We start from the raw sequence: 9,791 nt of genomic DNA on the forward strand, positions 1-9,791 counted from the left end.
GAAGACTCTATACGCCTTTGTATTTGAGTCATAACCTAACAAAAACCCTTCTACAGCTTTGGGAGCAAACTTAGAATTCCTACCCTTCTTCACTAGAATGTAGCATTTACTCCCAAATACACGAAAGTACGATACATTGGGTTTGTTACCGGTTAGTAGCTCATACGACGTCTTCTTGAGGAGGCGATGAAGGTAGACCCTGTTGATGGCGTGGCAAGCAGTGTTAACGGCTTCCGTCCAAAAGCACTCGGGGGTCTTGAACTCTCCTAGCATCGTCCTCGCCATATCGATGAGCGTCCTGTTCTTCCTCTCTACCACACCATTTTGCTGTGGTGTGTAGGGAGCGGAGAACTCGTGCTTGATCCCTTCCTCTTCAAGGAACTCCTCCACTTGAAGGTTCTTGAACTCGGATCCGTTGTCGCTCCTTATCTTCTTCACTTTGAGCTCAAACTCATTTTGAGCTCTCCTGAGGAAGCGTTTGAGGGTCCCTTGGGTTTCGGACTTTTCCTGCAAAAAGAACACCCAAGTGAAGCGGGAAAAGTCATCAACAATAACTAAACCATACTTACTTCCTCCTATGCTCAGATAGGCGACGGGTCCAAAAAGGTCCATATGCAGCATCTCCAAGGGTCTTGATGTCGTCATCACATTTTTGGTGTGATGAGAGCCTCCCACCTGTTTCCCTGCTTGACAAGCTGCACAAGGTCTATCTTTTTCGAATTGAACATTAGTTAGACCTATCACGTGTTCTCCCTTTAGAAGCTTGTGAAGGTTCTTCATCCCCACATGTGCTAAGCGGCGATGCCACAGCCAGCCCATGCTAGTCTTAGCTATTAAGCATGCATCTAGACCGGCCTCTTCTTTTGCAAAATCAACTAAATAAAGTTTGCCGTCTAATACACCCTTAAAAGCTAGTGAACCATCACTTCTTCTAAAGACAGACACATCTACATTCGTAAATAGACAGTTATACCCCATGTTGCATAATTGACTAACAGATAGCAAATTATAACCAAGAGACTCTACTAAAAACACATTAGAGATAGAGTGCTCATTAGAAATTGCAATTTTACCTAACCCTTTTACCTTGCCTTGATTCCCATCACCGAATATGATTGAATCTTGGGAATCCTTATTCTTGACGTAGGAGGTGAACATCTTCTTCTCCCCCGTCATATGGTTTGTGCATCCGCTGTCAATAATCCAGCTTGAACCCCCGGATGCATAAACCTGCAAGGCAAATTTAGGCTTGGGACTTAGGTACCCAACTCATGTTGGGTCCTACAAGGTTAGCACAAATATTCTTAGGGACCCAAATGCAAGTTTTGTCTCCCTTGCATCTTGCCCCTAACTTCCTAGCAATTACCTTTCTATCCTTTCTACAAATTGCAAAGGAAGCATTCAAAGCATGATATATTGTAGAAGGCTCATTAACTTTCCTAGGAATATTAACAACATTTCTCCTAGGCATATTATGAACAACATCCCTTCTACCAACATTCCTATCATGCACATATGAAGAACTAGAAGCAAACATAGCATGAGAAAAATCATCGTACTCATTATTACTCTTATAAGCATTTCCAGTTTGTCTCCTATCATGATACAAAAAGGCATGGTTCTTTTTAGCACTAGTAGCCATAGAGGCCTTCCCTTTCTCCTTAGTGGGAATGGGAGCCTTATGGCTTGTTAAGTTCTTGGCTTCCCTCTTGAAGCCAAGCCCATCCTTAATTGAGGGGTGTCTACCAACCGTGTAGGCATCCCTAGCAAATTTTAGTTTATCAAAATTACTCTTGCTAGTCTTAAGTTGAGCATTAAGACTAGCTAATTCATCATTCAATTTTGAAATAGAAACTAAGTGTTCGCTACAAGCATTAATATCAATATCCTTACACCTAGTGCAAATTTCAACATATTCAACACAAGAGTTGGATTTATTTGCTTCTACTAGTTTAGCATTTAAATCATCGTTTATGCTCTTTAAGTTAGAAATAGAATCATGGCATGTTGACACTTCACAAGCAAGCATTTCATTCCTCTTAATTTCTAATGCAAGGGATTTTTGAGTCTCTACAAACTTATCATGTTCTTCATATAACAAATCCTCTTGCTTTTCTAAAAGTATATTCTTTTCATTCAAGGCATCAATTAATTCATTAATTTTGTCTATCTTAGATCTTTCTAAGCCCTTGAACAAACATGAATAATCTACTTCATCCTCATCACTAGATTCGTCCTCACTTGAAGAAGCATAAGTAGAGTTGCGAGTACATACCTTCTTCTCCTTTGCCATAAGGCATGTGTGACGCTCGTTGGGGAAGAGGGTTGATTTGTTGAAGGCGGTGGCGGCGAGTCCTTCATTGTCGGAGTCGGAGGAGGTGCAGTCCGAGTCCCACTCTTTGCCTAGATGTGCCTCGCCCTTGGCCTTCTTGTAATACTTCTTCTTTTCCCTCTTGTCCCCTTTTTCCTGGTCACTTTCATTATCGGGACAGTTAGCAATGAAATGACCGATCTTACCACATTTGAAGCATGGGCGCTTCTCCTTTATCTTGGTCTTGCTTGGCTGTCCCTTGCGACCTTTAAGCGTCGTCTTGAAGCGCTTAATGATGAGGGCCATCTCCTCATTATTTAGCCCGGCCGCCTCAACTTGCGCCACCTTGCTTGGTAGCGCCTCCTTGCTCCTTGTTGCCTTGAGAGCAATGGGTTGAGGCTCATGGATAGGACCGTTCAATGCGTCGTCCACGTATCTTGCCTCCTTGATCATCATTCGCCCGCTTACGAACTTCCCAAGAACTTCTTCGGGCGACATTTTGGTGTACCTGGGATTCTCACGAATATTATTCACCAAATGAGGATCAAGTACGGTAAAGGACCTTAGCATTAGGCGGACGACGTCGTGGTCCGTCCATCGCGTGCTTCCATAGCTTCTTATCTTGTTGACAAGGGTTTTGAGCCGGTTGTATGTTTGGGTTGGCTCCTCCCCCCTTATCATAGCGAATCTCCCAAGTTCGCCCTCCACCAGCTCCATCTTGGTGAGCATGGTGACGTCGTTGCCCTCATGAGAGATCTTGAGGGTGGCCCATATCTGCTTGGCGTTATCCAAGCCACTCACTTTGTTATATTCATCCCTGCACAATGAAGCTAGAAGAACAGTAGTAGCTTGTGCATTCTTATGGATTTGCTCATTAATGAATATAGGGCTATCCGAACTATTGAAGTGCATTCCACTATCTACAATCTCCCATATGCTAGGATGGAGAGAGAATAGGTGACTACGCATTTTGTGGCTCCAAAATCCGTAGTCCTCCCCATCAAAGTGTGGGGGCTTGCCGAGTGGAATGGAAAGCAAATGTGAATTTGAACTTTGCGGAATACGAGAGTAGTCAAAGGAAAAGTTAGAATTAACCGGTTTCCTTTGCTCGTAGTTGTTGTGGTCGTCGTCCTTTTGGGAAGAAGTAGACTCATCACTGTCGTCGTAGTAGACGATCTCCTTGATGCGCCTTGTCTTTTTCTTCTTCCCTTCCTTCCGTCTATGGCCCGAGCCGGAGTCGGTAGGCTTGTCATCTTTTGGCTCGTTGACGAAGGACTCCTTTTCCTTGTCGTTGATCACGATTCCCTTCCCCTTAGGATCCATCTCTTCGGGCGGTTAGTCCCTTTCTTGAAGAGAACGGCTCTGATACCAATTGAGAGCACCTAGAGGGGGGGGTGAATAGGTGATCCTGTAAATCTTAAAAACTTAAGCCACAAAACTTTGATTAAGTGTTAGCACCGTTAATGCCAAGTGGCTAGAGAGGAGTCAAAACACAATAACCACAAGAAATCAATCACAGAAATGACACGGTGGTTATCCCGTGGTTCGGCCAAGTACAAAACTTGCCTACTCCACGTTGTGGCGTCCTAATGGACGAGAGTTGCACTCAACTCCTCTCAAGTGATCCAATGATCAACTTGAATACCACGGTGTTCTTGCTTTTCTTTTCTCAATCCCGTTTGCGAGGAATCTCCACAACTTGGAGCCTCTCGCCCTTACAAAAGATGTTCACAGAGAATCACGGAGCAAGGGAGGGAATGAGCAACGCACACAAGACTTCAAAAGATCAGAGCAACACGCACACAAGCAGCAATAAGAGCTCGCAACACAACTCAAAGAGTACACAACTCCACAAGAGCTCTATATGCTATCACAATGAATCGAATGCGCTAGATCAATGTCTTGGTGCTTAGAAAGGTTGTAGGAATGCTTGGTGTTTTCCTCCATGCGCCTAGGGGTCCCTTTTATAGCCCCAAGGCAGCTAGGAGCCGTTGAGAACACATCTGGAAGGCTATCCTTGCCTTCTGTCGTCGGGCGCACCGGACAGTCCGGTGCACACCGGACACTGTCCGGTGCCCGATTTATTTCCATAAACAGCGCACCCGACCGTTGCTGTCTGTTGCAGATCCGGGCGCCGTTGGCGCACCGGACATGTCTGGTGCACACCAGACAGTCCGGTGCCCCATTCCGACCGTTGGCTCGGCCACGTGTCGCGCGCCGATCGCGCGGCCGACCGTTGGCCCGGCCGACCGTTGGCTCACCGGACAGTCCGGTGCACACCGGACAGTCCGGTGAATTTTAGCCGAAGTCGCCGGAGAAAAACCCGAGAGCGGCTGGTTTGCTCCGCGCTGGTCTGGCGCACCGGACACTGTCCGGTGCACACCGGACAGTCCGGTGCCCCAGCCCGTAGCAGCCCTCCACTCCTCTTCTTCTTCCTGTTTCTAACACTTAGACAAGAATATTAGTACACAAAACCAATGTACTAAGGCTTAGAAACATACCTTAACTTGTGATATGCACTTTGTTCATCCATGGGCATATTTTCACATTTAAGCACTTGTGTTTGCACTCAATCACCAAAATATTTAGAAATGGCCCAAGGGCACATTTCCCTTTCACTAATCACAAAATCAACACTTCTCTAATCTCCTCACTATGCAAAGTGTTTTCCTAGTTCTCACAGGGTTGCTATATCTGATGGAGAGGGCAAGACACCTTATAGAGTATTAGAGTTGATATGAGGGGGTATATATAGCCCCAAATGCCCAAACTAGTCCATACTATTTGACTTGGATTTTTTGTGTGCATCGAACATGTCTGGTGCTAGCACCATACATGTCGGTGCTACTCCAACGGCTACTTCTTCAAAACTAGCCGTTAGTGTATAGACATCTGGTGCGCCACTAGTGTCACACCGGACACGTTCGGTGCATGCAACTGGATGGAGCACAGTCACCTTTTTATGACAATGTTTCATGAGATATTTCTTTATCAATAACTTTCCTCTCTATGACAATGTTTTCTTTAGTGGTTGCATCTCTCAAATCTTTTCTTTAGCTTCTCATTCTCTAATGTGATTAGGTGAATCTTGTCAAAAAGTTTTTTCTCTTCCTCTTGATTGCATATATGATCAGTTGAATGTTCATGATTCATACTCAGTCATCATATAGTAGCTACATCAATCTTAACAATGTTGTTAATAGCCTCATATATTTCAATAGATAAAAGCTCATGTGTAACAATAAGATTGTCATGATCAATTTTAGTTTGAGTGTAATCTTATTTTAGTGATGCATGTCTATCATTGGTCTCTCCATTTGTTTCACTTAGTTTGTCATATTTCTCTTTAATATCTTTTAGATAGATCTTAAACACATTATTAATAGATGGCATATTTTTACTTTCATTTTTCATTTTATCACTTACTTTTACAACTACGTCATTTTTTAACAATCAATGATATATTCTTATTTTTTTAACTTAGTCACATTTAGGGATTTAGGATTCATTAAAAACTTGAGTATATAATTTAATAAATTAGCTAACTCATCATATGTTGGTGAAGCGTATTACTCACCACTATCACTATCCCTAGTCATCAATTGTTGATTTTTCTATCTCAGCATGATAAAAGGAGACGAGAAAAAAACTAAAACCAGAAAATCGTGTGATCATTGATAATAGGACACGACACGAATCATAAGTAGAGATGGCGATGGGTCCCGATCCCCAATTTCTCGTAGAGAACGAAGAAAAATCCCCCCTGACGGGTTGTACCCGTACATTCCCCATCCCCGTTTTTACACGGTAATCTGTTAAACTTGGACGTGATGATGTTTTCATCATATAATAGTTAATGAGAAAAATAAATAATTATCTTATCAAGAGATCATTATCGTACAAATATGCTTATTTTGATGTATACATAATAATTTCTTACATCTAACAATGTGTATAAGTGACAACGTTTTACATTAATAATAAAAATATACGTCCTAATTATAATTTAAGCGAGGACGTAAATCTCTGTCGGGGATTTCCCCCGCGTGGAATAGAGGAAGAAATCTCCCAATCCTCCGTGATCCATGGTCACCAAAACCAGTGGCGGATCCAGAATTGATCCAAGAGGGGCTACTAAACTAATGCTATATTTTTTTTTAAACCAAACAAAAACTAATCTTGGACATACCGTTCACCACGTGCGAGTCGGAACCAAGGTGAAGGTCGAAGGAGGGAGCGCGGAGCGGCGGCTGGACAACGGCGTGGTCGCGGGCTCGCGGCAGTGCTCCGAGCGGGGCGAGCGGTGCTCCGGCGGTCCGGGATCGGCCTGGCGGGCGAGCCACGAGCGCGCTGCGGTGCTGGGCGAGCGCGCCGGGGCGACTGGGCACCTGGCGGTGGCTGGTGGCGCGTGGCGGTCTGGCGGCTGGCGGTGGCCGGTGGCGGCCTGGCGGCTGGCGCTGGCGAGCCGCGGGCGAGCGCGCTGGAGAAGTGGAGAGGAGGCTGGACCGCAGGGCGCAGGACCAGGACGCAGGGAGATCGAACGCAGCAGCCAAACGGCGGCGGCGGCTGGGGCTAGACGTAGGACGTCTGCTGCTGACCAGTTTTTTGCTATTGTAGTACCTGTTTTAACAGGCTTCACGTACTTTTTAAATAATATTCTCTATAATAGTATTTATAAGTGTTATTACTCTCCAAAATAGTATTCCAACTTTTTTTAATATTTTCTTTTCCTTTCATTTTTGGTCATCTTCTTAACTCCCCGTAATGCCCCTGATTAATTTCTCATCGTTTGACGCCGCTGCATACACTTTCTCTAGCATTCGGCTCACGTTTTTAGTGAGGATGCAAAGCACTGTCACAATTCAGCAGCAGTGCCGCAACCTGATTCTTTCTCCAGCGCCGCAACATGATGCCAAGCACTATCACAATTGTGACTAGATGGAAACTATTATCCAACAACCTGTTTATGAGCTGCAAGCAACCTAATAATTGTGTTGCTCCAGAACTACAAACAACCTGAGAAGCCTTCTAATTGGCCTAATGCCTCTGCACCAACCAGACTTTGATTTTATTTTAGTACACCAGTGACTGTGTGGTGATCGAATAGCCGACATGCACGTTCAGCAAAACAGGCGCAGAAAAATAGCCCTTGCATGAGAGATGGTTAGTGTTAAAAAAGGTCTAGGTCATTTAAATCTGAAACAGTTTGTTGACGAAGCTGGCAACCCACTACACAGGCGCAGAAAAATAGTATTCTTGCCTAGAATGCCTCTGCACCAACCAGTTTGTTGGATGAAGACATGCGACGTCGTTCAGCCAAACACAACATATACGATGCACAAGATTTGTTCCTCGGCAATTGTAATACTCAAAAATGTAATAAAGAGGATATAGATAATCTCAATGGTTTGTGGCCTCTACTATTCATTACATGTGATCAACACTAGTTAAAAGTGGATAAGTACAACAAAGAACACATAATTAACCTGTGCATCATGCTGGATCTTACTTTGTGTGCACTTTGTGATGATATAAAAATATAGTAAGTATATAATAATAAGTATGTTAACACTCCAATGGGAAATTAAATTCTAAAAGAAATTCTAGAGTTTGAAAAAGGGGAAAGGGAATACTATGTGAAAAAAATATATAGAATAAAAATATAGATAATAAAATATATCATTTCTATATTAAGATTTGAATTTGTTCATTTGCTCGAAGGTGACACTCACCATAAAATTTGAATTCAAATTGGAAAAACTCACAATATAAGAAAGAAAAATGAAATCAGAAAAAGAAAAAGAAAGCCACATGGGCCGACTACCTCCTTTCTGGCCCAATTCCTCTTCCTTACCTGCGCTCGGCCCGATTAAACCCCTGCCTCCGCGCGGCCCAGCAGAGTTGCTGCGCCGACTAGTGGACCCGGCGCATCAGTCTCATGCCGCGCGCTAACTCCGCCGTGTTGACTGTGTTTCGTGGATTCAACTCGCTGCTGATGGCCCCCACTCGCCAGACCCATCCTCAATGGCTTCACGGAGACCTCGGCGGAGCTCGCGGGCACGATAACGGCAAGCTGGGTGCGAGTCCGACCGATTCCAGGGATATAAGTGTTAGCGCCGCAATTTCTCTCCTCCTCCTCCTCCCACCCTCGCAACATTCCCACCGCACCGCCTGTGCTGCTCCAGTGATTCTCACCGAGCCGGGTCACGAAAAGGGGTGCGCCGCCGCGGGGGGAAACCATCTGCGCCTGAGTTCCGTCCTTGGCGCAGGGTCGAGTGAGATTCGCTAGTGTGCGGAATAGTCGTCTGTTCCCTCGGTGTGAATCTGGAGTCGCCTGGGCGCGGAGAATTGTTCATCGGACTGCCGCCGTCTACGCTTTCCGCCGTGCTGCGCGGGCAGGGGTCCTCGCGCTGTAATCCACGGTGAGTTTCAATCCCACGTGTTTGCAGTACTCAAAGTATTACGATTTGCCCTTGTGCGCGGTGGTTGAGTGTCGGGTGATCGGGCGCGTCGTCGCCGGAGTGTGCGCCGCCGCGCTCTGCGCGCGACTCATGCCTTCGCGGTCGCACGGAGAAGATGGGGTATTTGCCCTTGGATCGTCACACAACGACCGTGATTAAAACGAACCCTTACTGATTCGTGGGGTCGTCAGACTGTGATCGTGCGGGTGGGGCGCAGTCGCGTGGGTGATGCGCCTGAGCCATGGATTGCCAATCCCTCGGTTCGGATTAGATTTGGAGTAATTAAATCATGACCGTAGATCGCGGATCCGAGGAACCAGAAAGCGTACCGGTTCGCTGTGGGCTGGATTTATTTTTGACCGTCCGATCGGAATCCATCGGTTCCTAGGAACCCTAGCACTCTGGATGTGTAGAATTTTCTAAAGGAACCCTGGGCAAAGTTAAAATAAACCCGCGGTCCATTCTAACTATTCACTGAGTCTTAGGAATCTTGCGACTTAGTCCCTGAGTTCTCGGTAAATAGTGCGCCCAGTCCCGAGTGGATTAAAAATAGAGAAATAATATTAGAAATTCGTTTAAAAAAAAAACAAATCTAGAAACTTGTAAAATGCATAGAAAATTCATTTCAGCTCCAAATTGAACAATTCCAATTTCTATAATTTTATAATAATATTGTCTATCATTTAGTGTCTCTGTTTTGGCATGAAAACAGTAGAAAAATTAATCTTCCATTTAATCTTATTTTAAGCACATAAAATCTTTGGAAATTCATATCTTAAAATCTATAACTCCAAAAATTATGATTCATGTTCCTATGATCTCATTTTAATGTGTAGATTTTTATTGTGTATTTTATTCACATGTTTGGTGCAATGTTAATTTTTGCTATACTATGTATGTATTGTGTTGATGCGAGTAGACGAGCAAGCCACTGTGGATTCTGAGGTTCAGCAAGTAGAAGTAGCTGAGCAGGAGCTCATTGAAGGCAAGTTGTGCCCTTTATCACTTCTTTTACCCAG

Source organism: Zea mays, chromosome 2, assembly GCF_902167145.1.
Source record: "Zea mays cultivar B73 chromosome 2, Zm-B73-REFERENCE-NAM-5.0, whole genome shotgun sequence".
Taxonomy (NCBI): domain Eukaryota; kingdom Viridiplantae; phylum Streptophyta; class Magnoliopsida; order Poales; family Poaceae; genus Zea; species Zea mays.